Genomic DNA, 12,645 nt, shown 5'->3' on the forward strand with positions numbered 1-12,645 from the left:
CACTACCTGTAGTTTGCATTGTGCATTGGAAGGCACAAAGTAAGCAGACGGGAGAAGTCAGGATAGTGCGCAAGGGCATAGAAGGGAGCGGCTCAAGAAAAGAGAAGTTGAAACAGACAGCAAACTAGGCTGGAGAGAGACCTGAGACAAAGAGATCTGAATTATACGAGAGCAGACCAGGGGAAACACAAATTATGCAGTCAAGTTTCCCACATTTGGGGAAATCGCAGGAGCAGCACACCCAGAGTGCAATGGGTGAGCCTTGCCCTGGGAGAAGCACCTACATGATCATAGTATCTCACCTGCCAGGTAAGTAGAAGTTGGGCTAGAGCTGGGGAGGGTCGCTGCTCGGGTACCCCCCTGTCAAGTGAAGGAGATTCAACTGAGGCAGCACAAGGGAACTCTCGAAAGAAGAACAAGGCTAGAGGAAGATCTGAGACAAATAAATCTGACTTTTACCAGAGCTGACCAGAGGAAAGCACAAACACAGTCCCCCACTACCACAAATAATGCAGTCGAGTTTCCCACATTTGGGGAAATCACAGGGGTCAGCATACCCAGAATGCAATGAATGAACCTCACCCTGGGAGAACAATCTTCATGACCATGGTATCTCCTATGCAAAATAAGTATGATTTGGGATAGGGCTGGGGAGGGCCGCTGCTCAGGCACATCTCTGTCAAGTAAAGGAGATTCAACTGAGGCAGCACAAGGGAACTCTCATCTGGGGACAACAACTGCAGGGAGAACACATATTTTCAGATGAACATGGGAGGGCAGAAGGCTGCCTAATAATGAAGCACCCCCAAACAACAAACCAAATGCAACAACTAGTGCAAGCATTCCTGGGGGAAGGCCTGCAGCAGATGGATTTGCATACGGTGATGTCATCCAAGCAGTGGGTCAAAGTTGGCTTCAACCCTCGTCTGCATATGAAAAGAGAAAAGGGGCGTGCAGGGCATAGCGGCCTTTTGCGGCACTTGGATGACCCCTAGTTCGCATTAAACACCTCCACCCTCCTTCGGTGTGGGGCTCATGTTGGCTATGCCCCAGCCCCTGAAGCATTCAAGCTGATTTCTTGCAGCAGCTGGGCACTGTAACAGCTCCAGAGCTGCTCTGTACGGCAAGTAAAAGGGTGTGGGCCCTGCAGCACTACCAGTAGTTTGCATTGTGCATTGGAAGGCACAAAGTAAGCAGACAAGAGGAGAAGTCAGGATAGTGCACAAGGGTATAAAAGGGAGGGGCTCATGAAAAAAGAAGTGGAAACAGACAGCAAACTAGGCTGGAGAGAGACCTGAGACAAAGAGATCTGAATTATACGAGAGCCGACCAGGGGAAACACAAATTATGCAGTCAAGCTTCCCACATTTGGGGAAATCGCAGGGGCACCACACCCAGAGTGCAATGGGTGAGCCTTGCCCTGGGAGAAGCACCTTCATGATCATAGTATCTCACCTGGCAGGTAAGTAGGAGTTGGGCTAGAGCTGGGGAGGGTCGCTACTCGGGCACCCCCCTGTCAAGTGAAAGAGATCCAACTGAGGCAGCACAAGGGAACTCTCGAAAGAAGAACAAGGCTAGAGGAAGATCTGAGACAAATAAATCAGACTTTTACCAGAGCTGACCAGAGGAAAGCACAAACACAGTCCCCCACTACCACAAATAATGCAGTCGAGTTTCCCACATTTGGGGAAATCACAGGGGTCAGCATACCCAGAATGCAATGAATGAACCTCACCCTGGGAGAACAATCTTCATGACCATGGTATCGCCTATGCAAAATAAGTATGATTTGGGATAGGGCTGGGGAGGGCCGCTGCTCAGGCACATCTCTGTCAAGTAAAGGAGATTCAGCTGAGGCAGCACAAGGGAACTCTCATCTGGGGACAACAACTGCAGGGAGAACACATATTTTCATATAAAAATCTTGGTCATGCTCTGGTTTCTCTTCAGAACGAACAAATCTTTCGCCTCTTACTAAAGATTTCCGTGGAGAGGAGCAAAACCGAGTTTTATCTCAATTTTTGCATGCCCCATCTTTTTGGGGTTTCTTTTACCGGTTTAAAGATAGAATGAGTGTGCTTTAATGTAAGCTCATTTGCATAGAAATGACAGTAAATGTTTATTTATGTTCAAACAGAACTTTCTTGACCATGCTACTTGCTTTAAAGATCTGGGAGCACATGGAATACAGTACAAACCATGCTTATAGCAAGGAGAAGCCAGGTGAGAAATCTGCTTTCTTTCAAATTGGGCACTCACTTTGATCTGAATGAGGACTGCTGGCACAGCACTCAGGCGACAGGTGGAATCTTGGTCATGCTCTGGTTTCTCTTCAGAACGAACAAATCTTTCGCCTTTTATTAAAGATTATCCGTGGAGAGGAGCAAAACTGAATTTTATCTCAATTTTTGCATGCCCCATATTATTGGGGTTTCTTTTATCAGTTTAAAGACAGAACGAGTGTGCTTTCTTGTTAGCTTTAATGTAAGTTTATTTGCATAACAATGACAATAAATGTCTGTTTCTTTTCAAGCAGAACTTTCTTGACCATACTAATTGCTTGAAAGATCTGGGAGCACATGGAAAAGAGTACAAACCATGTTTATAGCAAGGGGAAGCCTGGTGAGAAATCTGCTTTCTTTCTTTCAAATTGGGTGCTCACTTTGAGCTGAATGAGGACTGCTGGCATGGCACTCAGGCGACAGGTGGAATCTTGGTCATGCTCTGGTTTCTCTTCAGAACGAACAAATCTTTCGCCTTTTACTAAAGATTTCCGTGGAGAGGAGCAAAACTGAGTTTTATCTCAATTTTTGCATGCCCCATATCATACCTCCCAACTGTCCCGATTTTCGCGGGACAGTCCCGTTTTTTGGGGACTGTCCCGCTGTCCCACCTGCGGGCCGCAGTGTCCCGCGGTGGGGAGGACAATTGGGAGGCTCTGTCTGTCGCTGCCCTGCTTAGCAGAGCAGCGGTGAATAGACGCTGTGCGCATGCGCACAGCGTCTATTCACTGAAGTCAGAGGGAGAGGTGGCATGCCAGCGGCTCACAGAGCGCTGGGCATGCCCGCTCAGTGCCGAAAACGGGGGCGTGACTCGCGATCGCGGGTCCTCCCGCGAAGCCACGCCCCCTTTTACTTAGGCCACACCCTTTTTGGGAGCGCGCGCGACTTCGCCGCGCGTGTGTCCCTCTTTGCGAGCCGACAAAGTTGGGAGGTATGCCCATATTATTGGGGTTTCTTTTATCAGTTTAAAGACAGAACGAGTTTGCTTTCTTGTTAGCTTTAATGTAAGTTTATTTGCATAACAATGACAGTAAATGTTTGTTTCTTTTCAAACAGAACTTTCTTGACCATGCTACTTGCTTGAAAGATCTGGGAGCACATGGAAAACAGTACAAACCATGCAGTATCACAAGAGCCTTTATTTGATCTTTCATGAAGATAGAGCAGAATTGAGGACACGTCAACAATTTCTGCCGAAGGTGGTTCATCTTTCCACATGGTGCCTTTGGCCACTGACACCTTCGTTGAGTCAAAGTCTCTGGCTGTGGTCAGAACTTTGAAAATTTATGTCACCAGAACGGTTCAGATTAGGAAAACAGAGGCTCTGTTTGTCCTGTATGCTCCCAACAGGATTGGGTGTCCTGCTTCCATGTAGACCATTATGCGCTGGATCTGTGGTAAGATTCAGCATGCTCATTCCATGGCAGGATTGCCGTTACTGAATTAGGTGAAGACCCATTCTACTAGAAAGGTGGGTTCATCCTGGGCAGCTGGTCGGGGAGTCTCGGCATTGCAACTTTGCCGAGCAGCTATTTAGTAAACACTTTTGCTAAGTTTTACAAGTTTGATACCTTGGCCGATGATAACTTCAAGTTGGGTCATTCGGTGCTGCAGAGTCGTACGCACTCTTCCACCCGTTCAAGAGCTTTGGTATAACCCCATGGTTCTTAATGTGACCCCAGCATCCTCTAGGTCGTATGAGAAAATAGGATTTTAATACCTTCCGGTAAATCCTTTTCTCTTAGTCTGTAGAGGATGCTGGGCACCCGTCCCAGTCCATACTGTGTCTGCAGTTATTACTTGTGGTTATACACATGTTGTGTTATGGTTCTGGTCAGCTTTTTGCTGCAATTGTTCATGCCGTTGGCTTGTGTTCTGTTGAATGCCACGTTCTGCGGCATGCTTAAGGTGTGAGCTGGTAAGATGCTCACCTTAGTTTAACAATAAATCCTTTCCTCGAAATGTCCGTCTCCATGGGCACAGTTCCTATAACTGGAGTCTGGAGGAGGGGCATAGAGGGAGGAGCCAGTTCACACCCTTTGATAGTCTTAAAGTGCCCATGTCTCTTGCGGATCCCGTCTATACCCCATGGTTCTTAATGTGACCCCAGCATCCTCTACGGACTAAGAGAAAAGGATGCCCTTGCGCACTATCCTGACTTCTCCTCCCGTCTGCTTACTTTGTGCCTTCCAACGCACAATGCAAACTACAGGTGGTGCTGCAGGGCCCACACCCTTTTACTTGCCTTACAGAACAGCTCTGGAGCTGTTACAGTGCCCAGCTGCTGCAAGAAATCAGCTTGAATGCTTCAGGGGATGGGGCATGGCCAACATGAGCCCCACACCAAAGGAGGGTGGGGGTGTTTAATGAGAACTAGGGGTCATCCAAGCACTGCAAAAGGCCGCCATGCCCTGCACGCCCCTTTTCTCTTTTCATATGCAGATGAGGGTTCCAGCCAACTTTGGCCCACTGCTTGAATAACATCACTGTATGCAAATCCGTCTGCTGCAGACCTTCCCCCAGGAAGGCTTGTACTAGATGTTGCATATGGTTTGATATTTGATGGTGCTTCAGTATTAGGCAGCCTTCCGCCCTCCCATGTTCATCTGAAAAGATGTGGTCTCCCTGCAGTTGTTGTCCCCAGATGAGAGTTCCCTTGTGCTTCCTCAGTTGAATCTCCTTAACTTGACGGGGGAGGGGCTGCCCGAGCAGCCACCCTCCCCAGCCCTATCCCAACTCATACTTATTTTGCATATGAGATCTCTTGATCATGAAGATTGTTATCACAGGGTGAGGTTCATCCATTATATTTTAAAATAGGAAGGTACAAATTACATATTTGAATTGCATTTATGTGCTGGATTCAAATGTCCCCCCCCCCCCCCCTTCCTTTCTCAATTGTGCCCGTCAGCAGCTATTCTAAGGTTGCTGCCAATGGGTGTGACACATTAATTTCTTCTGTGGGGTACACTGGACTCCACAAGGATTCACATTGGGGTGTAGAGTAGGATCTTGATCTGAGGCACCAACCGGCTCAAAGCTTTTGACTGTTCCCAAGATGCTCAGTGCATTCTCCTCTATAACCCCGCTTCCATGAACAGGGAGCTCAGTTTGTAGTTGGTGCCTTCAGTAGCAGGCCACTTAACAGGGGCCTGCCTCAGGCAGCCTATTCTTAGCTATAAATTTTGACAAGAAAAGAAGAACTTGTTTTATGAGAATCTACAAGGGCTGCAGCAGGCTAGGTCTAATAGACATCTTTACTGCAGCTTCATCACTCCCAGCGGCGCTGTATACTCCCGTGCCCTGGTTGCTGGGTCACTGCAGCGGAGGGTCCGGTTTCATCCTAAGGTCAGTCACACACACACCACCCTTCCGGATCACGAGGCCGCTGATGAAGGGGAGCGTGGCCGTAGGGGGTGGACCGTGTGCGCACTGGCGTGGACACTGATTACTGGGCAGCCGCTCCACTAGCCACCAGGTACAGTTAAGGAGCACAGGTCTGGGGGTTTTTCTCCTATATTAACCCAATTTTGTACTGCCCGCAGCGCATTGTGATAGGTAATAGGGCCTGATTCAGGTTGGATTGCAATCACAATAAGCGATCCAACTGCAAAAATTGCTAAGAGCATACGCATGTGCCTGCATTTTCTGCGGCACCCCGCAGAGAATGCGATCGCCTCTGCCTGTCAATCGGGGCGGGGGGGGGGATAGGTGGGTCAGCAACACTCCATTTCCAAGTCAGGGATGGAGCGGTGCGGGGGCAAGGCTTCAAAATGGGGTCTGCAACGGAGGAGACACAGGGGGCGTGGTCACAGCGGCTGTATGACATCACATTCAGCCGCTGTGATCACAAAAATGGTGGCGGCTTCCTGCGCGCACATACAGTCTGCACCAGCAGGAGGCTACACCATTTTTTATGATCACGCTGAACTGCAGTGCGACTGCAATTACAGCATGGTCAAGAAGGGAGGCGTCATGCTGGGTGGCCATGCCCTTTCACTGTGCAGGAGCCAGCACTGCTCACACACTAGTCCCCGGGTGCAGCCCCCAACCCCCGGGACACCCGGAGCAACAAAATGTAGATTCAGGCCACCAGGCCACGCCCCTACCTATGAAACCATGCCTCCTTTTTACCATTGCGCTGCTTATCTGCGCGCACTGCATTACAATCTCCCTCGCCACCTCTCTGGGTGTCACCAGTGATAGTGACACCTCTGCCATGCTTGTAGCAGCTGGTCCTAAGATCTACGCCTCAAGCCCTGAGTGTTTGCCCTTGTGACTTGTTGATCATCATAGCGAAGCAGATGCTTACAGAAAACTGCAGGGGCTTAGATTGAAAATAAAAAAATTGATGGGTATAAGGTAGAGAGGAGCGGGTTCGGTTCTCCGAGAACCGAATTCCCCACGAACTCCACGTTGTTTACACTGGTCCGAGGCAGGCTCGGTTGTTCCCGCCTGACTCGGAAAACCTGAACAAGGGAAAATGTCATCATCCCGCTGTCGGATTCTCGCGAGATTCGGATTCCATATAAAGAGCTGCTTGTTGCCGCCATTTTTACTCGTGCTTTGAAGATAGAGCGGAATGGACGTGGCTATGTTCTCTCAGTGGAAATCTCAATATCAGTGCTCAGTATCAGTGGTTACTTATTGCTGCTCAGTAATACTAGTAGTGTGTCTCTCCTGCTCAGTGTCAGTTCTCAGTAGTATCCTCATCAGTGCTCAGTATCACTGCTCATTGTCTTGTGCTGCATTGTGGTGCTCAGCATACTACAGTACATTACTAATAGTCCAGTGCTGCATCTTGCTGCTCAGTGTCAGTTCTAGTATCCTCATCAGTGCTCACTATCACTGTTCATTGCATTTTGGTTTTCTGTATACTACAGTAACATAGTAATATAGTAACATATAGTAACATAGTTTTTGAGGTTGAATAGAGGCAAATTGCCCATCGTGTTCAACCTGTTTTAAGTTGTGATGATTCTACATACTTGCTGAATAATGTTTTATGACTAGTTAGCTACTATAACTCATGGTACCCCCGGATTAACCATGTTGATATTTTAAGTATTATAACCTTAGATAGCTTTTTCATTCAGAAATGTATCCATTCCTTTTTTAAATCCAATTACAGAGTCCGCCATTACCACCTTCCCTGGCAGGGAATTCCACATCCTGATTGCCCTAACAGTGAAGATCATAGTATCTCACCTGGCAGGTAAGTAGGAGTTGGGCTAGAGCTGTGGAGGATTGCTGCTCGGGCACCCCCTGTCAAGTGAAGGAGATCCAACTGAGGCAGCACAAGGGAACTCTCGAAAGAAGAACAAGGCTAGAGGAAGATCTGAGACAAAGAAATCTGACTTTTACCAGAGCTGACCAGAGGAAAGCACAAACACAGTCCCCCATTACCACAAATAATGCAGTCGAGTTTCCCACATTTGGGGAAATCACAGGGGTCAGCATACCCAGAATGCAATGAATGAACCTCACCCTGGGAGAACAATCTTCATGACCATGGTATCTCCTATGCAAAATAAGTATGATTTGGGATAGGGCTGGGGAGGGCCGCTGCTCAGGCACATCTCTGTCAAGTAAAGGAGATTCAACTGAGGCAGCACAAGGGAACTCTCATCTGGGGACAACAACTGCAGGGAGAACACATATTTTCAGATGAAAATCTTGGTCATGCTCTGGTTTCTCTTCAGAACGAACAAATCTTTCGCCTTTTACTAAAGATTTCCGTGGAGAGGAGCAAAACTGAGTTTTACCTCAATTTTTGCATGCCCCATCTTTTTGGATTTTCTTTTATCGGTTTAAAGATAGAATGAGTGTGCTTTAATGAAAGCTCATTTGCATAGAAATTACAGTAAATGTTTGTTTCTTTTCAAACAGAACTTTCTTGACCATGCTACTTGCTTGAAAGATCTGGGAGCACATGGAATACAGTACAAACCATGCTTATAGCAAGGAGAAGCCAGGTGAGAAATCTGCTTTCTTTCAAATTGGGCGCTCACTTTGATCTGAATGAGGACTGCTGGCATGGCACTCAGGCGACAGGTGGAATCTTGGTCATGCTCTGGTTTCTCTTCAGAATGAACAAATCTTTCGCCTTTTATTAAAGATTTCCGTGGAGAGGAGCAAAACTGAGTTTTATCTCAATTTTTGCATGCCCCATATTATTGGGGTTTCTTTTATCAGTTTAAAGACAGAACGAGTGTGCTTTCTTGTTGGCTTTAATGTAAGTTTATTTGTATAACAATGATAGTAAATGTCTGTTTCTTTTCAAACAGAACTTTCTTGACCATGCTACTTGCTTGAAAGATCTGGGAGCACATGGAAAAGAGTACAAACCATGCTTATAGCAAGGGGAAGCCTGGTGAGAAATCTGCTTTCTTTCTTTCAAATTGGGTGCTCACTTTGAGCTGAATGAGGACTGCTGGCATGGCACTCAGGCGACAGGTGGAATCTTGGTCATGCTCTGGTTTCTCTTCAGAACGAACAAATCTTTCGCCTTTTACTAAAGATTTCCGTGGAGAGGAGCAAAACTGAGTTTTATCTCAAATTTTGCATGCCCCATCTTATTGGGGTTTTATTTTATCTGTTTAAAGATAGAACGAGTGTGCTTTAATGTAAGCTCATTTGCATAGAAATGACAGTAAATGTTTGTTTCTTTTCAAACAGAACTTTCTTGACTATACTAATTGCTTGAAAGATCTGGGAACACATGGAAAAGAGTACAAACCATGTTTATAGCTAGGGGAAGCCTGGTGAGAAATCTGCTTTCTTTCTTTCAAATTGGGTGCTCACTTTGAGCTCAATGAGAACTGCTGGCATGGCACTCAGGCGACAGGTGGAATCTTGGTCATGCTCTGGTTTCTCTTCAGAACTAACAAATATTTCGCCTTTTATTAAAGATTTCCGTGGAGAGGAGCAAAACTGAGTTTTATCTCAATTTTTGCATGCCCCATATTATTGGGGTTTCTTTTATCAGTTTAAAGACAGAACGAGTGTGCTTTCTTGTTAGCTTTAATGTAAGTTGCCATAGATGCAGTGAAACACATGTGTAGGGCACGGCGTGTCCGCGTGTATTTGACTCATGTGAAATGTTATAAAACAAAAATATATGATTATGATGTTAGCTGTTAGTCTCCACTAATAGGGAATAGAAGCTGAGCTATAAGAAAGGAATACACTAGATATGATGTCACTTAGCAATTACAATGTCTAAAGTGCATACAGATAGCTACTAATAACTCTTGATAAGAAAGTATATCAGTGTGGGTATATTTATATGATGGGATATTGGGACTAGTGAATATATATCACTCCTGCTGTCCAGATTGGCAATAACCAGACAATTATGATAAGAGTAGAGATGTCACATGGGCTGCTATAGATATTAATTTAATGCTGTATGTGTCATTTGTTACAAATGGATACATTTTCTATGAGTCAGCCTAGCAGCTGCATGTTCTAACAGAACACTATCCTCACACAGAATCTGCTAACCTTGAGATAACTAAATGACAGTGTGTAACAGTCTCTTTACTATAAGACTGTTACAAAGTAATATATATATTTGAAGTCAGTCTAGCAGCTGTGTGTTCCAGCAGTTTATAAGACAAAGAAAATCTCCTATTGTGGAATCTAGACACATGGGACTGCTGGCCTGTGTCATACTATTTCTATGTAATACCAGTAACATGTATATAACTGTTACATAATTGTTACAAATGGATAAATCTTTGAGTCAGCCTAGCAGCTGCATGTCCTAACAGGACACCATAAATCCTTTACAGTGTAACAAATTGATTGGTAACACTTAAAGGCTGGAGAGCAGTTATATGCCTTACTAGCATACTCAATATACCACATTATTACACCAGTTACCACGATTATTGACAGCGCATTTGATATATTATATTACCCTCACACTGAGTCTGTTTACCTTTAGATAACTAAGTGACCGAATATGTAACAGTTTCTCTATCATAAGACTGTTACAAAGTGAGATAGATATATTTGGAAGTCAGTCAAACAGCTGTGTGTTTCAGCGGTTTATAAGAAAATTCCTCATTGTGGAATCTGGACCACTAAGGGTTATTATATATATAGCACATGGAATTGCCACATCTCCCTATATGATAATTTCATTACACTGTAACATAATAAGAATTAACTCTTTAACAGTGTAAATAGAGAGTAATGAATCTCTGACACATGGAATATATTATTTCTTAGATGAATTGGATAAACCATTATGACAGACACTTTGCTTCTTAATAAGAATTGAGGTGGCTATACCTCTAAGGAAAGCATTATTGCCTACGCCTAGATCAGATTAAATAAGATCTGGCTGAATATATGAAGGAAGGTTGCTATTTATATGAGAATTGGAATTGCTATATTCCTTAAGGCAACCCCACCGATTGATATATGTTGTCAATTAAGTATATCTGAACGGCTATATCTGGACCAGATTTAATAAGATCTGGCTGATTATATGAAGGAGGGCTGCTATTTATATTGGAATTGCCATATTCCTTAAGGCAACCGCACCTGTTGGTATATCTCGCCAATTAACTATATCTAAACAGCTAAATTAAAGCTATTCATCATTTTTTTAGTTTGGATATTAATAAATATGATCTTTCCATGATCCATAGAGATTTCCCTATCAAGTGATTCCTTATCCGATATAGAAAGCTATCCCCCTGTGGTATTGAATTTAGGAATATAGTCTTAGGGGACACAGAGAAATAAGTGATCCCCATCTACCTAAGCACCCCACAAATTGGAGGTTAGCTTACCGGTTATACTCAATCACCCCCACAAATTCGCCAATGGGGATGGCTTCCCGGGAGGTAACCCCTATTGAGTGAAGGGAGTATATAGGATACGACCCAGTGGTACCTGACGACATAGATACTAACAGCTATTTAATAACATTACGCTAGAAAGTGATTATTAGCAACATATATATCTATATAAACAACCCCGCCAGGGTTGTGCCTTCAAAAATAATCACACACGGACACGCTTTTTAAACCTTTTTTTCACATCTCTTTATTCTTCTTATGCACATGTATGTTAGTTCTGTGATTTTAACATTTATGTTTCACTGCAGTTTGGGATAATAATATTAATATTTATCCAATTTTAATACATACTTAATAAAGGTTATATTTTATGATTCATTCATTCTGTCCAGTGCGTCAACAGTGCAGATTTCTTCTTGTTTTTTCTCCCAAATTCTATAACAATGACAGTAAATGTTGTTTCTTTTCAAACAGAACTTTCTTGACCATGCTACTTGCTTGAAAGATCTGGGAGCACATGGAAAACAGTACAAACCATGCAGTATCACAAGAGCCTTTATTTGATCTTTCACGAAGATAGAGCAGAATTGAGGACACGTCAACAATTTCTGCCGAAGGTGGTTCATCTTTCCACATGGTGCCTTTGGCCACTGACACCTTCGTTGAGTCAAAGTCTCTGGCTGTGGTCAGAACTTTGAAAATTTATGTCACCAGAACGGTTCAGATTAGGAAAACAGAGGCTCTGTTTGTCCTGTATGCTCCCAACAGGATTGGGTGTCCTGCTTCCATGTAGACCATTATGCGCTGGATCTGTGGTAAGATTCAGCATGCTCATTCCATGGCAGGATTGCCATTACTGAATTAGGTGAAGACCCATTCTACTAGAAAGGTGGGTTCATCCTGGGCAGCTGGTCGGGGAGTCTCGGCATTGCAACTTTGCCGAGCAGCTATTTAGTAAACACTTTTGCTAAGTTTTACAAGTTTGATACCTTGGCTGATGATAACCTCAAGTTGGGTCATTCGGTGCTGCAGAGTCGTACGCACTCTCCCACCCGTTCAAGAGCTTTGGTATAACCCCATGGTTCTTAATGTGACCCCAGCATCCTCTAGGTCGTATGAGAAAATAGGATTTTAATACCTACTGGTAAATCCTTTTCTCTTAGTCCGTAGAGGATGCTGGGCACCCGTCCCAGTCCATACTGTGTCTGCAGTTATTACTTGTGGTTATACACATGTTATGTTATGGTTCTGGTCAGCTTTTTGCTGCAATTGTTCATGCCGTTGGCTTGTGTTCTGTTGAATGCCACGTTCTGCGGCATGCTTAAGGTGTGAGCTGGTAAGATGCTCACCTTAGTTTAACAATAAATCCTTTCCTCGAAATGTCCGTCTCCCTGGGCACAGTTCCTATAACTGGAGTCTGGAGGAGGGGCATAGAGGGAGGAGCCAGTTCACACCCTTTGAAAGTCTTAAAGTGCCCATGTCTCTTGCGGATCCCGTCTATACCCCATGGTTCTTAATGTGACCCCAGCATCCTCTACGGACTAAGA

General features: G+C 44.7%; 12 non-coding genes across 12 annotated transcripts; 7 read left to right on the plus strand and 5 right to left on the minus strand.

Annotated features, from left to right (window-relative positions):
- Positions 1-154: 154 nt before the first annotated feature.
- LOC135028599 (U1 spliceosomal RNA) lies at positions 155-317 on the minus strand. Its single transcript, XR_010224856.1, has one exon. It is a non-coding gene; the product is annotated as a U1 spliceosomal RNA (small nuclear RNA).
- A 152-nt stretch (positions 318-469) lies between these two features.
- Positions 470-633, minus strand: LOC135028568 (U1 spliceosomal RNA). Its single transcript, XR_010224828.1, has one exon. It is a non-coding gene; the product is annotated as a U1 spliceosomal RNA (small nuclear RNA).
- Positions 634-1,307: 674 nt separating this feature from the next.
- Positions 1,308-1,470, minus strand: LOC135028701 (U1 spliceosomal RNA). The gene has a single exon (XR_010224942.1). It is a non-coding gene; the product is annotated as a U1 spliceosomal RNA (small nuclear RNA).
- Positions 1,471-1,622: 152 nt separating this feature from the next.
- On the minus strand, positions 1,623-1,786 carry LOC135028790 (U1 spliceosomal RNA). The gene has a single exon (XR_010225021.1). It is a non-coding gene; the product is annotated as a U1 spliceosomal RNA (small nuclear RNA).
- A 144-nt stretch (positions 1,787-1,930) lies between these two features.
- On the plus strand, positions 1,931-2,046 carry LOC135028740 (U5 spliceosomal RNA). Its single transcript, XR_010224973.1, has one exon. It is a non-coding gene; the product is annotated as a U5 spliceosomal RNA (small nuclear RNA).
- A 270-nt stretch (positions 2,047-2,316) lies between these two features.
- LOC135028758 (U5 spliceosomal RNA) lies at positions 2,317-2,433 on the plus strand. Its single transcript, XR_010224991.1, has one exon. It is a non-coding gene; the product is annotated as a U5 spliceosomal RNA (small nuclear RNA).
- Positions 2,434-2,719: 286 nt separating this feature from the next.
- LOC135028755 (U5 spliceosomal RNA) lies at positions 2,720-2,832 on the plus strand. Its single transcript, XR_010224988.1, has one exon. It is a non-coding gene; the product is annotated as a U5 spliceosomal RNA (small nuclear RNA).
- A 4,824-nt stretch (positions 2,833-7,656) lies between these two features.
- Positions 7,657-7,820, minus strand: LOC135028784 (U1 spliceosomal RNA). The gene has a single exon (XR_010225015.1). It is a non-coding gene; the product is annotated as a U1 spliceosomal RNA (small nuclear RNA).
- A 144-nt stretch (positions 7,821-7,964) lies between these two features.
- LOC135028745 (U5 spliceosomal RNA) lies at positions 7,965-8,080 on the plus strand. The gene has a single exon (XR_010224978.1). It is a non-coding gene; the product is annotated as a U5 spliceosomal RNA (small nuclear RNA).
- A 270-nt stretch (positions 8,081-8,350) lies between these two features.
- On the plus strand, positions 8,351-8,466 carry LOC135028746 (U5 spliceosomal RNA). Its single transcript, XR_010224979.1, has one exon. It is a non-coding gene; the product is annotated as a U5 spliceosomal RNA (small nuclear RNA).
- Positions 8,467-8,752: 286 nt separating this feature from the next.
- On the plus strand, positions 8,753-8,868 carry LOC135028733 (U5 spliceosomal RNA). The gene has a single exon (XR_010224966.1). It is a non-coding gene; the product is annotated as a U5 spliceosomal RNA (small nuclear RNA).
- A 275-nt stretch (positions 8,869-9,143) lies between these two features.
- Positions 9,144-9,259, plus strand: LOC135028750 (U5 spliceosomal RNA). The gene has a single exon (XR_010224983.1). It is a non-coding gene; the product is annotated as a U5 spliceosomal RNA (small nuclear RNA).
- The last annotated feature ends 3,386 nt before the right edge of the window (positions 9,260-12,645 follow it).

The sequence above is a fragment of the Pseudophryne corroboree genome, unplaced genomic scaffold (genome assembly GCF_028390025.1).
Source record: "Pseudophryne corroboree isolate aPseCor3 unplaced genomic scaffold, aPseCor3.hap2 scaffold_480, whole genome shotgun sequence".
In the NCBI taxonomy this organism is placed as follows: Eukaryota; Metazoa; Chordata; class Amphibia; order Anura; family Myobatrachidae; genus Pseudophryne; species Pseudophryne corroboree.